At 38.3% G+C, this 19153-nt stretch overlaps 1 long non-coding RNA gene across 1 annotated transcript in view; it reads left to right on the forward strand.

Annotated features, from left to right (window-relative positions):
- Positions 1 to 19153, forward strand: part of LOC307184306 — a 373803-nt gene that overhangs the window by 178568 nt on the left and 176082 nt on the right. Inside the window, exon 2 of the long non-coding RNA XR_013827692.1 lies at positions 9301 to 9373. This is a non-coding gene — a long non-coding RNA (uncharacterized lncRNA). The remainder of the gene's footprint in view (positions 1 to 9300; positions 9374 to 19153) is intronic.

Here is a 19153-nt window from a genome sequence, read left to right on the forward strand (position 1 = left end):
TTTTATAAATGAAATATTTTTTGCTTAAATGCCAGCTTGAAGATAAAGAGAGTTGTATTCAATTTTCCATCAACAAAGAGGTAAAAAAGTGATACTATAACTGTGAATTAGAAGATTTAATTACATCATTATTTGCCATCTATAGGACATAGGAATATTGATATAACCTCACGTGACCTTGCTTTTTAAAATACGCAATTAGTGGCCTTGTAATACATCAACCTTAAGCATCCTTATCCTCTTAATATGCTATTATATTAAAATTTAAACAGAAAACTTTTTTTTTTTTTTTTTGCGGAACGCGGGCCTCTCACTGCTGTGGCCTCTCCCGTTGCGGAGCACAGGCTCCGGACGCGCAGGCTCAGTGGCCACGGCTCACGGGCCCAGCCGCTCCGCGGCATGTGGGATCTTCCCGGACCGGGGCACGAACCCGGTCATCGGCAGGAGGACTCTCAACCAGTGCGCCACCAGGGAAGCCCTAAACAGCAAACATTTTTTTTTTCACACCTAGGTCACTACACTTTCCGGGTTTCCCTTTATTCCTACCTCATCTCCTTAGCTGCTTCATCCTCACTTCTCCAACCTGGAAGTATGCAAATATCCCAGAATTCAGTTCTTATACAGTTTCTCCTTTCTTTCTATACTAAATTATTTAATGATTGTATCTACTTCCATGGATATAAAAGCCGTATATATTCTGAAACTTCTAATTTATTTTTCTAACATGGACCTCTCTTCTGACCTCCAGATTTATTTATTTATTTATTTACATCTTTATTGGAGTATAATTGCTTTACAATGGTGTGTTAGTTTCCGCTTTATAACAAAGTGAATCAGTTATACATATACATATGTTCCCATATCTCTACCCTCTTGCATCTCCCTCCCTCCCACCCTCCCTATCCCACCTCTTTAGGTGGCCGCAAAGCTCCGAGCTGATCTCCCTGTGCTATGTGGCTGCTTCCCACTAGCTATCTATTTTACGTTTGGTAGTGTATATATATCCATGCCACTCTCTCGCTTTGTCACAGCTTACCCTTCCCCCTCCCCATATCCTCAAGTCCATTCTGTAGTAGGTCTGTGTCTTTATTCCTGTTTCACCCCTAGGTTTTTCATGACATTTTTTTTTTCTTAAATTCCATATATATGTGTTAGCATACGGTATTTGTCTTTCTCCTTCTGAGTTACTTCACTCTGTATGACAGACTCTGGGTCAATCCACCTCATTACAAATAGCTCAATTTCATTTCCTTCTATGGCTGAGTAATATTCCATTGTATATATGTGCCACATCTTCTTTATCCATTCATCTAATGATGGACACTTAGGTTGTTTCCAACTCCGGGCTATTGTAAATAGAGCTGCATTGAACATTTTGGTACATGACTCTTTTTGAACTATGGTTTTCTCAGGGTATATGCCCAGTAGTGGGATTGCTGGGTCATATGGTAGTTCTATTTGTAGTTTTTTAAGGAACCTCCATACTGTTCTACATAGTGGCTGTACCAATTCACATTCCCACCAGCAATGCAAGAGTGTTCCCTTTTCTCCACACCCTCTCCAGCATTTATTGTTTCTAGATTTTTTGATGATGGCCATTCTGACTGGTGTGAGATGGTATCTCATGGTAGTTTTGATTTGCATTTCTCTAATGATTAGTAATGTTGAGCATTCTTTCATGTGTTTGTTGGCAGTCTGTATGTCTTCTTTGTAGAAATGTCTATTTAGGTCTTCTGCCCATTTTTGGATTGGGTTGTTTGTTTTTTTGTTATTGAGCTGCATGAGATGCTTATAAATTTTGGAGATTAATCCTGTGTCAGTTCCTTCATTTGCAAATATCTTCTCGCATTCTGAGGGTTGTCTTTTGGTCTCGTTTATGGTTTCCTTTGCTGTGCAAAAGCTTTGAAGTTTCATTAGGTCCCATTTGTTTATTTTTGTTTTTATTTCCATTTCTCTAGGAGGTGGGTGAAAAGAATCTTGCTGTGATTTATCTCACAGAGAGTTCTGCCTATGTTTTCCTCTAAGAGTTTGATAGTGTCTGGCCTTACATTTAGGTCTTTAATCCATTTTGAGCTTATTTTTGTGTACGGTGTTAGGGAGTGATCTAATCTCATACTTTTACATGTACCTATCCAGTTTTCCCAGCACCACTTATTGAAGAGGCTGTCCTTTTTCCACTGTACATCCTGCCTCCTTTGTCAAAGATAAGGTGACCATATGTGCGTGGGTTTATCTCTGGGCTTTCTATCCTGTTCCATTGATCTATATTTCTGTTTTTGTGCCAGTACCATACTGTCTTGATTACTGTAGCTTTGTAGTATAGTCTGAAGTCAGGGATCCTGATTCCGCCAGCTCCGTTTTTCATTCTCAACATTGCTTTGGCTATTCGGGGTCTTTTGTGTTTCCATACAAATTGTGAATTTTTTTGTTCTAGTTCTGTGAAAAATGCCAGTGGTAGTATGATAGGGATTGAATTGAATCTGTAGATTGCTGTGGGTAGTAGAGTCATTTTCACAATGTTGATTCTTCGAATCCAAGAACATGGTATATCTCTCCATCTATTTGTATCATCTTTAATTTCTTTCATCAGTGTCTTATAATTTTCTGCATACAGATCTTTTGTCTCCTTAGGTAGGTTTATTCCTAGATATTTTATTCTTTTTGTTGCAATGGTAAATGGGAGTGTTTTCTTGATTTCAGGTTCAGATTTTTCATCATTAGTGTATAGGAATGCCAGAGATTTCTGTGCATTAATTTTGTATCCTGCTACTTTACCAAATTCATTGATTATCTCTAGTAGTTTTCCGGTAGCATCTTTAGGATTCTCTATGTATAGTATCATGTCATCTGCAAACAGTGACATCTTTACTGCTTCTTATCCGAATTGGATTCCTTTTATTTCCTTTTCTTCTGTGACTGCTGTGGCTAAAACTTCCAAAACTATGTTGAATCGAGTGGTGAGAGTGGGCAACCTTGTCTTGTTCCTGATCTTAGTGGAAATGCTTTCAGTTTTTCACCATTGAGGATGATGTTGGCTGTGGGTTTGTCATATATGGCCTTTATTATTTTGAGGAAAGTTCTCTCTGTGCCTACTTTCTGCAGGGTTTTTATCATAAATGGGTGTTGAATTTTGTCGAAAGTTTTCTCTGCATCTATTGAGATGATCATATGGTTTTTCTCTTTCAATTTGTTAATATGGTGTATCACGTTGATTGATTTGCGTATATTGAAGAATCCTTGCAGCCTGGAATAAACCCCACTTGATCATGGTGTATGATCCTTTTAATGTGCTGTTGGATTCTGTTTGCTAGTATTTTGTTGAGGATTTTTGCATCTATGTTCATCAGTGATATTGGCCTGTAGTTTTCTTTCTTTGTGACATCCTTGTCTGGTTTTGGTATCAGGGTGATGGTGGCCTCGTAGAATGAGTTTGGGAGTGTTCCTCCCTCTGCTATATTTTGGGAGAGTTTGAGAAGGATAGGTGATAGCTCTTCTCTAAATGTTTGATAGAATTCGCCTGTGAAGCCATCTGGTCCTGGGCTTTTGTTTGTTGGAAGATTTTTAATCACAGTTTCAATTTCAGTGCTTGTGATTGGTCTGTTCATATTTTCTATTTCTTCCTGATTCAGTCTTGGCAAGTTGTGCATTTCTAAGAATGTGTCCATTTCTTCCAGGTTGTCCATTTTATTGGCATAGAGTTGCTTGTAGTAATCTCTCATGATCTTTTGCATTTCTGCAGTGTCAGTTGTTACTTCTCCTTTTTCATTTCTAATTCTATTGATTTGAGTCTTTTCCCTTTTGTTCTTGATGAGTCTGGCTAATGGTTTATCAATTTTGTTTATCTTCTCGAAGAACCAGCTTTTAGTTTTATTGATCTTTGCTATCGTTTCCTTCATTTCTTTTTCATTTATTTCTGATACGATATTTATGATTTCTTTCCTTCTGCTAACTTTGGGGTTTTTTTGTTCTTCTTTCTCTAATTGCTTCAAGTTTAAGGTTATGTCGTTTATTTGAGGTGTTTCATGTTTCTTAAGGTAGGATTGTATTTCTATAAACTTCCCTCTTAGAAATGTTTTTGCTGCATCCCATAGGTTTTGGGTTGTTGTGTTTTCATTGTCTCTTGTTTCTAGGTATTTTTGATTTACTCTTTGATTTCTTCAATGATCTCTTGGTTATTAAGTAGTCTATTGTTTAGCCTCCATCTGTTTGTATTTTTTACAGATTTTTTCTGTAACTGATATATAGTCTCATAGTGTTGTGGTCAGAAATGATACTTGATACCATTTCAGTTTTCTTAAATTTACCAAGGCTTGATTTGTGACCCAAGATATGATCTATCCTGGAGAATGTTCCATGAGCACTTGAGAAGAAAGTGTATTCTCTTGTTTTTGGATGGAATGTCCTATGAATATCAATTAAGTCCATCTGGTCTAATGTGTCATTTAAAGCTTGTGTTTCCTTATTTATTTTCATGTTGGATGATCTGTCCATTGGTGAAAGTGGGGTGTTAAAGTCCCCTACTATGAATGTGTTACTGTCGATTTCCTCTTTTATGGCTGTTAGTATTTGCCTTATGTATTGAGGTGCTCCTATGTTGGGTGCATAAATATTTACAATTGTTAAATCTTCTTCTTGGATTGATCCCTTGATCATTATGTAGAGTCCTTCTTTATCTCTTCTAATAGTGTTTCTTTTCAAGTCTATTTTGTCTGATATGAGTATTGCTACTCCAGCTTTCTTCTGGTATCGATTTTCATGGAATATCTTTTTCCATCCCCTTACTTTCAGTCTGTATGTGTCTCCAGGTGTGACGTGAGTCTCTTGTAGACAGCATATATATGGGACTTGTTTTCGTATGTATTCAGCCAATCTGTGTCTTTTGGTGGGAGCATTTAGTCCATTTATATTTAAGGTAATTATCGATATGTATGTTCCTATTACCATTTTCTTAATTGTTTTGGGTTCGTTATTGTAGGTCTTTTCCTTCTCTTGGGTTTCTTGCCTAGAGAAGTTCCTTTAGCATTTGTTGTAAAGCTTGTTTGGTGGTGCTGAACTCTCTCACCTTTTGCTTGCCTGTAAAGGTTTTAATTTCTCCATCAAATCTGAATGAGATCCTTGCTGGCTAGAGTAATCTTTGTTGCAGTTTTTTCCCCTTCATCACTTTAAATATGTCCTGCCAGTCCCTTCTGGTTTGCAGAGTTTCTGCTGAAAGATCAGCTGTTAACCTCATGGGGATTCCCTTGTGTGTTATTTGTTGTTTTTCCCTTGCTGCTTTTAATATGTTTTCTTTGTATTTAATTTTTGACAGTTTGATTAATATGTGTCTTGGCGTATTTCTCCTTGGATTTATCCTGTATGGGACTCTCTGTGCTTCCTGGACTTGATTAACTATTTCCTTTCCTATGTTAGGGAAGTTTTCAACTATAATCTCTTCAAATATTTTCTCTGTCCCATTCTTTTTCTCTTCTTCTTCTGGAACCCCTATAATTCGAATGTTGGTGCGTTTCATGTTTTCCCAGAGGTCTCTGAGACTGTCCTCTGTTCTTTTCATTCTTTTTTCTTTATTCTGCTCTGCAGTAATTATTTCCACTATTTTGTCTTCCAGGTCACTTGTCCGTTCTTCTGCCTCAGTTATTCTGCTATTGATCCCATCTAGAGTATTTTTAATTTCATTTATCGTGTTGTTCATCATTGCTTGTTTCATCTTAGGTTCTTCTATGTCCTTGTTCATTGTTTCTTGCATTTTGTCTATTCCATTTACAAGATTTGGGGTCATCTTTACTATCATTATTCTGAATTCTTTTCCAGGTAGACTGCGTATTTCCTCTTAATTTGTTCAGTCTGGTGGGTTTTTATCTTGCTCCTTCATCTGCAGTGTGTTTTTCTGTCTTCTCATTATGCTCATCTTACTGTTTTGGGGGTTTCCTTTTCGCAGGCTGCAGGTTTGTAGTTCCTGTTGTTTTTGGTGTCTGTCCCTAGTGGCTAAGGTTGGTTCAGTGGGTTGTGTAGGCTTCCTGGTGGAGGGGACTAGTGCCTGTGTTCTGGTGGATGCGGCTGGAGCTTGTCTTTCTGGTGGGCAGGTCCACGTCTGGTGGTGTGTTTTGGGGTGTCTGTGGCCTTATTATGATTTTAGGCAGCCTCTCTGTTAATTGGTGGGGTTGTGTTCCCGTTTTGCTAATTGTTTGGCATAGGGTGTCCAGCACTGTAGCTTGCTAGTCGTTTAGTGAAGCTGGGTGCTGGTGTTGAGATGGAGATCTCTCGGAGATTTTTGCCATTTGATATTATGTGGAGCTGGGAGGTCTGTTGTGGACCAGTGTCCTGAAGTTGGCTCTCCCACCTCAGAGGCACTGCACTGATTCCTGGCTGCAGCACCAAGAGCTTTTAATCCACACGGCTGAGAATAAAAGGGAGAAAAAGTAGAAAAAGAAAGAAAGAAGGAAAGAAAGAAAGGAGAGAGGGAGGGAGGGAGGAAGGAAGGAAAGAAAAAAAGAAGAAAAAATAAGATAAAATAAAGTTATTAAAATAAAAAATAATTATTAAGAAAAAAATTTCTTTCTACAAGAAAAAAGAGAAAAAAAAAAATGGAGGGATAGAACCCTAGGACAAATGGTGGAAGCATAGCTATACAGACAAAATCTCATACAGAAGCATAAACATACACACTCACAAAAGGAGGAAAAGGGGAAAAATTAATAAATCTTGCTCTCAAAGTCCACCTCCTCAATTTGGGATGATTCGTTGTCTATTCAGGTATTCCACAGATGCAGGGTACATCAAGTTGATTGTGGAGCTTTAATCCGCTGCTTCTGAGGCTGCTGGGAGAGATTTCCCTTTCTCTTCTTTGTTAGCACAGCTCCCGGGGCTCAGCTTTGGATCTGGCTCCGCCTCTGCGTGTAGGTCGCTGGAGGGCGTCTGTTCTTCGCTCAGACAAGAGAGGGTTAAAGGAGCAGCTGCTTCCGGGACTCTGGCTCACTCAGGCCAGTGGGGAGGGAGGGGTACGGAGTGTGGGGTGAGCCGGCGGCGGCAGAGGCTGGCATGACGTTGCAGCAGCCTGAGGTGCGCCGTGCATTCTCGCGGGGAAGTTGTCCCTAGATCTCGGGACCCTGGCAGTGGCGAGCTGCACAGGTTCTCGGGAGGGGCGGTGTGGAGAGTGACCTGTACTCACACACAGGCTTCTTGGTGGCGGCAGCAGCAGCCTTAGCGTCTCATGCCTGTCTCTGGGGTCCGTGTTTTTAGCCGCGGCTCGGGCCCGTTTCTGGAGCTCCTTCAAGCAGCGCTCTTAATCCCCTCTCCTCGCGCACCAGGAAACAGAGAGGGAAGAAAAAGTCTCTTGCCTCTTCGGCAGCTCCAGACTTTTCTCTGGACTCCCTCCCGGCTAGCCGTGGTGCACTAACCCCCTGCAGGCTGTGTTCACGCCTCCAACCCCATTCCTCTCCCCGTGCTCCGACGGAAGCCCAAGCCTCAGCTCCCAGCCCCACCCGCCCCGGCGGGTGAGCAGACAAGCCTCTCAGGCTGGTGAGTGCTGGTCGGCACCGATCCTCTGTGCAGAAATCTCTCCGCTTTGCTCTCTGCACCCCTGTTTCTGCGCTCTCCTCCGCGGCTCTGAAGCTTCCTCCTCTGCCACCCGCAGTCTCCGCCCACGAAGGGGCTTCTAGTGTGTAGAAACCTTTCCTCCTTCACAGCTCCCTCCCACTGGTGCAGGTCCCATCCCTACCCTTTTGTCTCTGTTTATTCTTTTTTCTTTAGCCCTACCCAGGTACATGGGGGGTTTCTTGCCTTTTGGGAAGTCTGAGGTCTTCTGCCAGCGTTCAGTAGGTGTTCTGTAGAGTTGTTCCACTTGTAGATGTATTTCTGGTGTATCTGTGGGGAGGAAGGTGATCTCTCCGTCTTACTCTTCCACCATCTTCCCCTTGTCTCTCTATGTCTTTAATAGATTATTGTTGGTTTCTGGTGTTATGGTAGGTTAAATATGTAATATTACATCAGGGCATCATATTCATGGAGAAACAAGAACACTCACTCTGTGTGTACCAGACAATGGACATTTGTTGTAAATGCCAGGGCTTGTATACCTCAGTTTAAAATGTGTATGCACTATTATTTATGACTTCCCATATATTGTATAGTTTACAACCATCACTAAAATAACTACAGTGAATGCTGAGACAAATTTAATTTTTTTCCCTTGTAATTCAGCTACACTTCTTTGTGAAGAATTATTATTAATTTATCTGATAGCTTCAAATGATTTAAAATGCTATTTTTGGTAAAATCATATTTTATACACAACAAACTAGCTGTTCTAAATTTTCTTGCATTCTTTGCATGGGGGTGTGAAAATACCTGTTTTATATATTATATATTTAAATATATGTGTATATTTTGCTTTCTCTTATATTACCCTTTAAAAAATGTCGAGGTTAGTTTTAAATGAACTATGTCTTCTCATAGAAGAGCTTAAAAACCTTAGTTATCTTATAACATTCTATTGAAACACTTTCCATAATAAGTCAGAAATAAAGCTTGAAGAGTTACATTATGGATCCTAAAGAATCTGAAATATGGGTTCTTCTTATTTCATACTATTTTGAGAGTGATATGCGCCAATGTACAAGTCACAGAGCTTCTTCATGGTTAGGACTCTTTATGCCCTACCTAGAGAGAATATTTGTGGGGATAATGAAGTCATATTTGCCACAGAAATCTTCCACTGATGTTCATTTTAAGCTTGTGAAGAGTTGTCATTGTGGTTGGGGTTGGATTTGGAATACATGGCAACTTTCTGGCCTTTATCAAGTGTAAGGTTTCAATACTTAAGCCTTCCTTATGAGTCTGTGGTCCTTTGGGGTGTAAATTTGACTTCAAAGATAGCTTGGCACAGGAGTGAGGCAAAGTCTTTATGCAGGTGTCTCTGCCTCACTAGAATTCTGATTGCCTGCCTTGTGTCCTACATAAATGCTTTTTTAAAATTTTTAACTGACAGTTACTTTCCCTTGAACTCCTTTGGACAACAAGTCCTCCGACCTAAACTCTGATGTCATTTCTTGTATGTTTAGGGATCTAAGGAGACATTTCTAGTATGTCTGAAAAATTCCTAGAGTATAACATCTTTGAAATTATTATTTCTCCTGACAGGAACATAATGTGAATACTTGATTAAAAAGGCTGGTCCGGTCTTTGAAATACCTAAATATATATGGAGGGGAGATAAGAAAATGATTTTCAAGGAAGATTTGGTATCCTTCCTTGTGCACTTAACCAATTCATAAAAATAGCTAACACTCACCATTCTGTTCACAGAACATGCGATCCTCTGCCCAGGACTTGCTGAACATGAAGGGCTAACAGGCTGCTAACCTGCTCTACTTGCCTGGTATGTTTGTACAGTTCTACTACCAGTTGGCTTATATGCTTACCACAGTGTATTCCCAAACCAATTGTGTCAATTATTATTATAATTATGTAATTTACTTGATAATCTATGAATTAATGCAGTGTGAGTGTGATAAAAGTTGTTTCCATGATAACTAATTAGAATGCTCTGGAAAGGGTTGATAAAGGTGAATTGCTAAAAATACTGTGTCTGCTGTCAAATTAGGTGTGAGCAAGCTAAATATAAACAATTGGAGTAAAAGTTATTAAAATGTAGAGTTTTTTGATAGCATTTAAAAATTCTTGCTTGAAAGACACTAAGAACATATATTTTGATTTATATGTATGGCTAGTGAAAGAAGGAAGATGGGACATTACAGTCAGATCCATACTTTCTTAAGAAAAGACCTTGTCCAACATCAAAAGTATTAGATAATTATTATGTTTTACTTGTCACATAAAGTGAAATATTTAAGATATTATGTGCATTTTCCTTGATTTCCTACTTTTTCAATTATCTGACCAATCACTGTTCTAGGTAACTAACATAAGACCCTATCTACTGTAAATGCTTTGGTCTAAGTAACTGTGTTTTACTGCTTATTTAACATTGGAATCCCCAGATCCCCTCAGTAGGAAGAAGATTTTTTGCTTGATCAAGTTGAATTTCCTTAGTGTAATGGAGCTTCCTTCTGAATGGAGCTTCTACTACCTTCCCAGCATCCTCCCCCACCTTTTCCCCATACATCTGAAGCTACAGCCATATCTGACTGCTGACTAAGTACTAATCATGTCGTAGACTTTTTGCCTCTGATCACACTGTTTGGGATTCCATCAGGCTGTCACCCACCTGATCTATCTGCTTTGTCCACTAGCAAAGTCCTTTTCAAATATTCCAGCTCATATATTCACCTCCTCTGTGTAATCATCCCCGCCGGGAACTCCCTTAGTTTTAGTCCTGTAAAAGTAAGTACTTTGTTTTAGCACTTATCACTCACACTGCAAGATGATTTTTTAGGCAGCATTTGTCTCAGCCAGAGTCTAATCTCCTTAAAGGGGAAAGAAACCATGTATTGATTGTTTCTGTATTCCCAAATCCAAGCAAATACTAGGTATTTGGTAATGTGTGTAGAATGAAGTAACAAAGAGATCGAATTTGTATCAAATTGAACTAACAACTAGAATCTTCAGAGAATAAGGCCTCCCTCAGAAGCTAGTGAACTCGTTGGTCTTTCTACCTTAAATTACCTTTTCTCTTTTTTCCTTTTACCATAGAATTTATCGTCTCAACTTCTATACCTCTCATTAATCTTAAACATGGTGTATTTCAATTTCAGCCCCTACAAATTTATGGGAGATTTTTAAGAAAATTGTAAACAACTACTGACAGGGAATTCCAGAAGGAATTAAACTATCAGATGGTGGGTTTGACCAGATTAAATTTAAGGTTCCCTCGTGGCCTGATATTCTGTGAGTTATCTTTCAGCAGGTATTAGTTCCCTCACAAATTATGGTGTCCTTCACATTCTGCCATATGGGCTGTCATCTATTCTACTCGGTAACCATGACTCTCTTATGGAGCCTCTCTTTCATCATCTCATTAGTGAACAAGAGCAAGTGGGTTAAGTGCCCACTTACCCTTCTACCTACCTCTTAAATCCACAGCCAATGGGATGGACAATGGGAAGTTGGCTGGGCAGATGGCAGGGCTTGCTTATATATTTGCACATAGTACTCTCTACTGTCTGGGATTAGCAGAATGATAAAACTGTGTGTGTGTGCGTGTGTGCGCGCGTGCGTGCGTGTGTGTTTCCTCCTCTGCAGCCATAATGTACTTGAAACAGAAAGGGTAGTGTACTTGTCTATATATAAAGGAAGTAGCAGGGAGAAAGTAGTGACAGATTCAAGTACTGGGTCACATTCTACTGTCAAATGTATTCAGATGGCCTGGGGTGAAGATGATCCAATGCATCTATCCCAGTTATGCCTGAGCACAAAAGTTGGCAGCAACAGATTTGACATAGGGTGAGCAGTTCTCTAGGACTAGGTGGGGATGGGGACAGCAGAATATTAAGAACTCAAGGTGAATGTCAATTTCTGTCACAAGTACTGTCACAAACTCAGAGATTTCCTTACTAGCAAAGAGTAGCAGCTTTTTTTTTATTGGTGTCCCCATTAGGACTATTGAGATCATGGAAATTACCTAGGTCCCAGTATTTATAACAACCAATACTCAATGTCATGATACCCTATAGAGAATTCCGCTAGTTCTGGTCAGTGGGTGATCATTTCATTTCTTTGCTGATTATTTCCTAAGGACATGCCATGTAATTATATTATACCACACATGGTTAAAAACTCTGAAATCTTGTTTTTTGTGTGATTATATGTGGCTAGTAAGTTTATTTCTCTAAAGCTATTTCATTGGGAGAGATTTTAGCACAAAAAGTGGTAGTTTACCCATATGCCTTTCTATTATATTTACGAAACAAAGTTACTGAATTAGTTTATGCAGGGCTCTGAAATTTTACCCTTCCTGGGGCTAGAAAATATACATTTTGAAGTAGCTTCCTGGAAATCTGTATAATGCTGTCATCACAAATTGTGTGTGAGTGTGTGAGTGTGTGTGTGTGTGTGTGAGAGAGAGAGACAGGTATAAAAAGAAACAAAATGTAGTAGATCAACCATCTATAAAGTGAAACAGGAACACTTTCAAAACTTAATAAAAAAGCCAGTTGAGGGTATGTGAGCTAGAAGCACAGTTATATCTTTTAACCCCACAAAATTTCATTTCATTTCAAGTTCTTGTCTAACAAAGCTGCATATATCAGACACTTAAAACGAAAACTGATGTTAGCACCAGCTGTTGGATAAAGGCATGTAACCATCCTTCTTAAGTTTAGCTGTTAGCAATGTCTGTAACCTGCAGCTAGCTGTGAGTGATGCAATGTCCTTGAATTAGAGAGTGAAACACTCTGGTAGATAAAATTAATTGATGAAATTTAGGTATATGATTTAATGCACCAAAAAATGAGTCACATGGAAGACAGAAATTAATACATATTCATAATGAAATTACTCCTTGGCTTATTGATGGCAGGGAGCAAAATAATTCTGGGATTGAGAGGAATTCAGGTTAGAGCTGAGGGAATTTGCCAGTTACACAATTACCTTGTGGCTTGGAAGGGCCAGTGTCTTGCCCTAGGCAATGCTATCACTCTCAAGTATTCCAAGGCCCTAAACAATTCACTCAATTCTCTTCCAAAATTGTATGCATAGATGATAATCCAGGGGAACTGGGGAGCTCCAGATGCCCTATTATTAATATATAGCATACAATATTTCATTCATAAAGTAATGACTTTGGTTCCTCGGGTGTTCAGCAAGAAACTAAAACAAATGTGACTACACTTTATAATTAGTGACAAATCTCTCCTTGCTCCCTTTTGGTATTCACTGTGATATCATTAATCAGTGCTGAACTCTTGATAATAAATCTTTATGTTCCCAAGAATGCAAAAATGCATTATTCCTCTGTTGTCCAGTATTCTGTATGCAACACTCTTCGTTTAAAAACAACTAGAAGGTTCTAGGAAAAACAGTGTAAATTCAGATGTTCAACTATTTCACTTTTTTTTTTTTCAACTATTTCACTTTTGCCACCATGATTACCTTGGGATCTCATTAAGAACTATGAAAATTACTTTGTCATTTGTCTATTGTCCCTGGAAGGAAAATAAAATTACTTCTTATCAATTTTGAACCTGTAGCCTAGGAATGTTTGCTTTTTCAATCTATGTATTATGAATATACATATTTCCCTGTTATAGTGTCTATTGCAGTTGATGGACATAAAAAGGGAGAAAAAAATTTTGTCCATTTGATCCACTTCCTAATGGGAACATTATCCATCTGTTCTTAATAAACTGTAATCAGCCCTACTTATTTTTGATTTTTTTTCTAAAAGAAACTGACAAAGACAAAATAAAAGAGACATTTAGGATTTGAGAAAAATAGCTTCCTCATCATGAATCTCTACTAGATCAAATTTGTACCATGTCACAGATCACATCATGAAAGCAATATCAACAGATTAAAATAATACTCGCACAATCTGCAATCAAAACAGGAACAGTTGGCATTTAATGTCTGACACTCATGTTTTCCAAGTGTATTTTTAAAATCTAAGTAATAATATCTACTTGCTAAAAATAGTTAAATGGGTTTATAGAATAAAGTTTAGAACGAATTTTCTCCTGTACCACATGCCAGATCTTGTTTTTAGAGAAACTACATTCAGTTCTTTCAGCTTTTTTATTCCTAATAGTCACCTCATATTTCTAAATTAAATGGGTTTGTACACGTATGTTCTTTTTCTTTTAAAATTCTCCCCACAAGGTTATGTCATAATATTTGATTAAACTAATATTCAATCTTTGTATTAATGATTATATAAATACTGTTAACTGATACGTCAAGTAGCTCACCTTTCTATTAATGTAGGTTTGTTTTTGGTTTTCCTAGAGTTGAAAATTGCCTCACTTTGAAACTTTCTCTCTAAATATCACTAATTCCTTACAAACTCTTCCATGGAACTGTGAAACACCTCTGGGTACTCTTTTTCTACATGGTAAAACATACCAGATAATCTTATCAGGTTCTATTTCTTTCTTTTTTTAACCAGGAGATATCTTACTTGGAGCCCTCCCAGGCTTACTGCATGCACAAGGTGACTTGTGCTACATACCTGCAGGTGTGCATTTACACAGACTATGATGTAAATGGTAGCCCCTACCTCCACTCCAACCAGGTTGGACAATTCATTAACCCTCAACCCCCTTGTATACCTTATTACTTGTTCCAAATTTCACTAGTTGTTCTTCAGGCCTGATGCACAACTTGTCCTGGGTCTTCTCTTTACCATTATTGTGAATATTCCCTTTATCTCTGTTGGTTTCCTGTTTCCTGAATTTTAGGCTTTCCTCCTTCTTGGTCATCTGCCTCATTTTAGTGGACATTTTAGGAAAGCATGCAAAGAATGTAATGCTTGCATGTTTAGCAATATCTTTATTCTACTCTCAGACTTGCTTGATAGTTTGGTTGGTTATAAAATTATAATCTGAAATGTTTTCCTCACACTTTTATGGCATTTCTCCCTGTTGTTGCTGAGAATTGCTATGTCATATTGTATCCTGATCCTTTTTGTATATTCTTATAATTTTTTCTGTAGAACCTTTTTATACCCAGTGTTTTAGAACTTTTTGGTAAGGTGCCTTAGTGTGGGTCTTTTTCAATTCATTGTGCTTGGTATTCAGTAGTCCCTTTCAATGTGGTAACTAACCTTCTGTTGTGGGAAATATTATTTCTTTAATAGTATTTCCTATTTTTCTTTAAACTTAGAACACTTGCTAATAAATATTTGACTTCTTTCTCTGATTTTCTAGTTTTCTTATCTTTTTTTCCTATTTTCCCACTCTCTTTTCTTGATTTTTTAAAAAAATTTCTCTTTCTACAAGGTAGACTCTTTCCAAACTTTCTGTTAAAACTTATATTTCAGCTATTCTAACATTTTCATGTTCTCTTCCTACTCTGTATACCCCATTAAAAAAACTGCACCCTTTTTTTGTTTTGAAGATGAAATAACTTCTTTTATATCTCAGATAATGTTTTTCTCTATTTTGCCAAGTTCCTTTAATCTGCTGCCTCTTTCTCATGTTGAAGGCTTTTTTCAAGTCTCTCTTGGTTCTTGGCAACCATTCAAGTTTAGGACTGAGGACTAAAAACTGATGGGGAAATTTATGGTGTGTGTGGAGTAGGTTTTATTTGTACAGAGTGGGTCTAACAGAGATTCAGAAGATTCATTCTGGGGCCCCTGAATGTCTTGTTGGCCTTTTCTCTGATCCTTTTCTCCAGAGATTAAATCACTCTATTGCTAGAGTATCTGACTGCTAGCATAATGAGAGTTTAGGTGGGAGAGAGGGCTGGAAACTCATTGTTCAATACATAGAATTTAACTTTATTCTCCTCAACCCTGCCTCCCCTGTGTTTTTATCCTCTGTAGTCAATTTCTTTAAAGACTAAAGCTCTCCATCTTTTTCCAAAGGGAGTAGTTGCTTGGTTGTCTGAAGTAGGGCGCCTGGGCCTGAGGAGAAGGTTTGTCTGAGGGGAGGGTTGTTCTGATATGTACTTCTGATTTTAGCCTACCACTCACCAAATTCTCCACTTGCAGAGGCTTCCCTGAGGCTATCCAGAATTCTTCAGCAAAAGCTAGCTTTATCTCACTCGTGGGATAGATAGCCTTATGCCCCACTGCCTATGCTGACATTTTAGTTTTCTCCACACATTTAAATATGTTACAACTCTTTCACTTCCTTTCCATATCCTAACATTTGTTGACATATATTGCCCACTTTTGTTGCCTCATTTTATTTTCCTTTTGGTTTAAAACTCTTTGTTATCTTGTTACCATCATTTTTGTAAGGAGGTAAACATAAATATATGTAAAATCTGCCATTTTGAACAGGAAATCCTCTAATAGAATGTAATATATCAAAGAAATTACCCTATTGAAAATATTTATTTGTTTATATACAGAGTATTTTAACTGCCCTAAAAATCCTCTGTGCTCCTTCTATTCATCCCTTCCCATCCAAACTCCCGGCAACCATTGATCTTTTTACTGTCTCCTTTTTTATATCATACAATTGGAATCATATAGATTAGTTTTTTTAGGTTTTTTTGCACTTAGTAATATACATTTGAGGTTCCTCCGTGTCTTTCCAGGGCTTGATAGCTCATTTCTTTTTAGCACTGAATAATTTTCCGTTGTCTGGATGTATGCAGTTTATCTATTCAATCACTTAATGAAGGACGTCTTAGCTGCGTCTAAGTTTTGGTAATCATGAATAAAGCTGCTATAAACATCCATGTACACATTTTGTGTGGACAGAAGTTTCCAACTTCTTTGGTGAAATATTAAGCAGTGTGACTGATGGATTATATGGTAAGTGTATGATTAGTTTTGTAAGAAACTGCCAAACTCTCTTCCAAAGTGGCTTTACCATTTTGCATTCTCACCAGCAATGTATGATAGTTTCTGTTTCTCCATATCCCCACTAGCATTTGGTGTTGTCAGTGTTCTAATAGGGCACCATGAACATTGTGTGGGGAGGGATGCCAGGGAGAACAAGAATGACAGATGTTGACTTTCATGACGACCTAGCTGAGTGATGGACACATAGTCAAAATTAATTTGATTTAAAGAATGTGAAGAAATTAGATAATCTTTATGCATCTGATATTGTGAACTGTGTTAGTGTCCTGTTGCTGCAGTAAAAAACTACGAGAGGGCTTCCCTGGTGGCACAGTGGTTGCGAGTCCGCCTGCCAATGCAGGGGACACGGGTTCGTGCCCCGGTCCGGGAAGATCCCACGTGCCGCGGAGCAGCTAGGCCCGTGAGCCATGGCCGCTGAGCCTGTGTGTCCGGAGCCTGTGCTCCGCAACGGGAGAGGCCACAACAGTGAGAGGCCCGTGTATCGCAAAAAAACAAAACAAAACAAAACAAAACTACAAGAAACTTGGTGCTTAAAACAACACAAACCTATTATCTTATAGTTATGAGGTCAGAAATCCTAAAATCAAGGTGTCAGCAGGGTTGCACTCCTTCTGGAAGCTATAGGGGAGAATCTGTTTCCTTGTCTTTTTAGCTTATAGAAGTGGCCTGCATTCCTCACTTCTTAGTCTCTTTCTTCATCTTCAAAGCCAGAAGGGTAGTATCTTGAAATTTCTTTCCATCTTAGTGCCTCACTCCTTTCTCTTTCTATCTCTTTTCTCTGATCTTCTATTGTCATATCCCCTTTTCTGACTTTCTTATCTCCCTCTTTCCCTGATAAGAACTCTTGTGATTACATTGGTTATATCTAGACAATCCAGAATAATCTCCCTAATTCAAGATCCTTAACTTGATCACATTTTGAAAATCCCTGTCATAATGTGAGGTCACGTAGTGCTAGTTTTCGGTGATTAGGATATGGATATCATTGGGGGAGGCAATATTCTGCTTACCACATGGACTGAAAATATTGCACATATATGTAATTTGGATCGAAAGAACATAATTTTAAGTCTGGGGAGGAAGGTCAAAAACACACAAAAAACAAGGGGTAATAGCTCATAGATGAAATGTATTATTACTTATGATTATAAAGTAGTCCCATGTTCATTGTGGTTAATCCAATCAATAGAGAAATGCTATGTATATAGTAGGAAAAAAAAATCTAACTTAAAATTCCAAGGCCCATTGACAATCCTTGTCTTTTATTTCCAAATCCTTGTCTTTCAAAGACGAGTGTCAATCTATGAACACAATAATCAAGTCTGATGCATACTTCAATCATATTGGCAGACCACATATCTTCTTTTTTTTAACATCTTTATTGGAGTATAATTGCTTTACAATGGTGTGTTAGTTTCTGCTTTATAACAAAGTGAATCAGCTATACATGTAAATATATCTCCTTCTTCTTGCGTCTCCCTCCCACCCTCCCTATCCCACCCCTCTAGGTGGTCACAAAGCACTGAGCTGATCTACCTGTGCTATGCGGTTGCTTCCCACTAGCTATTTTACATTTGATAGTGTATATATATCCATGCCACTCTCTCACTTCGTCCCAGCTTACCCTTCCCCCTCCCTGTGTCCTGAAGTCCATTCTCTGCGTCTGCGTCTTTATTCCTGTCCTGCCCCTAGGTTCTTCAGAACCATTTTTTTTTTTTTTAAGATTCCATGTATATGCGTTAGCATACAGTATTTGTTTTCCTCTTTCTGACTTACGTCACTCTGTATGAGAGACTCTAGGTCCATCCACCTCACTACTAATAACTCATTTTCGATTCTTTTTGTGGCTGAGTAATGTTCCATTGTATATATGTGCCACATCTTCTTTATCCATTCAACTGTCGATGGACACTTAGGTTGCTTCCATATCCTAGCTATTGTAAATAGAGCTGCAATAAACATTGTGGTACATGACTCTTTTTGAATTATGGTTTTCTCAGGGTATATGCCCAGTAGTGGGATTGCTGGGTCATATGGTAGTTCTATTTATAGTTTTTTAAGGAAACTCCATACAGTTCTCCATAGTGGCTGTATCAATTTACATTCCCACCAACCGTGCAAGAGGGTTCCCTTTTCTCCACACTCTGTCTAGCATTTATGGTTTGTAGATTTTTTGATGATGGCCATTCTGACTGGTGTGAGGTGATACCTCATTGCAGTTTTAATTTGCATTTCTCTAATGCTTAGTGATGTTGATCATTCTTTCATGTGTTTGTTGGCAGTCTGTATATCTTCTTTGGAGAAATGTCTATTTAGGTCTTCTGCCCATTTTTGGATTGGGTTGTTTGTTTTTTTGATATTGAGGTGCATGAGCTGCTTGTAAATTTTGGAGATTAATCTTTGTTGGTTGCTCCATTTGCAAGTATTTTCTCCCATTCTGAGGGTTGTCTTTTCGTATTGTTTATGGTTTCCTTTGCTGTGAAAAAGCTTTGAAGTTTCATGAGGTCCCATTTGTTTATTTTTGTTTTTATTTCCATTTCGCTAGGAGGTGGGTCAAAAAGGGTCTTGCTGTGACTTATGTCATAGAGTTATGTTCTACCTATGTTTTCCTCTAAGAGTTTTATAGTGTCTGGCCTTACGTTTAGGTGTTTAATCCATTTGGAGCTTATTTTTGTGTATGGTGTTAGGAAGTGTTCTAATTTCATTCTTTCACATGTAGCTATCCAG

The sequence above is a fragment of the Stenella coeruleoalba genome (assembly GCF_951394435.1).
Source record: "Stenella coeruleoalba genome assembly, chromosome: 3".
Taxonomy (NCBI): Eukaryota; Metazoa; Chordata; class Mammalia; order Artiodactyla; family Delphinidae; genus Stenella; species Stenella coeruleoalba.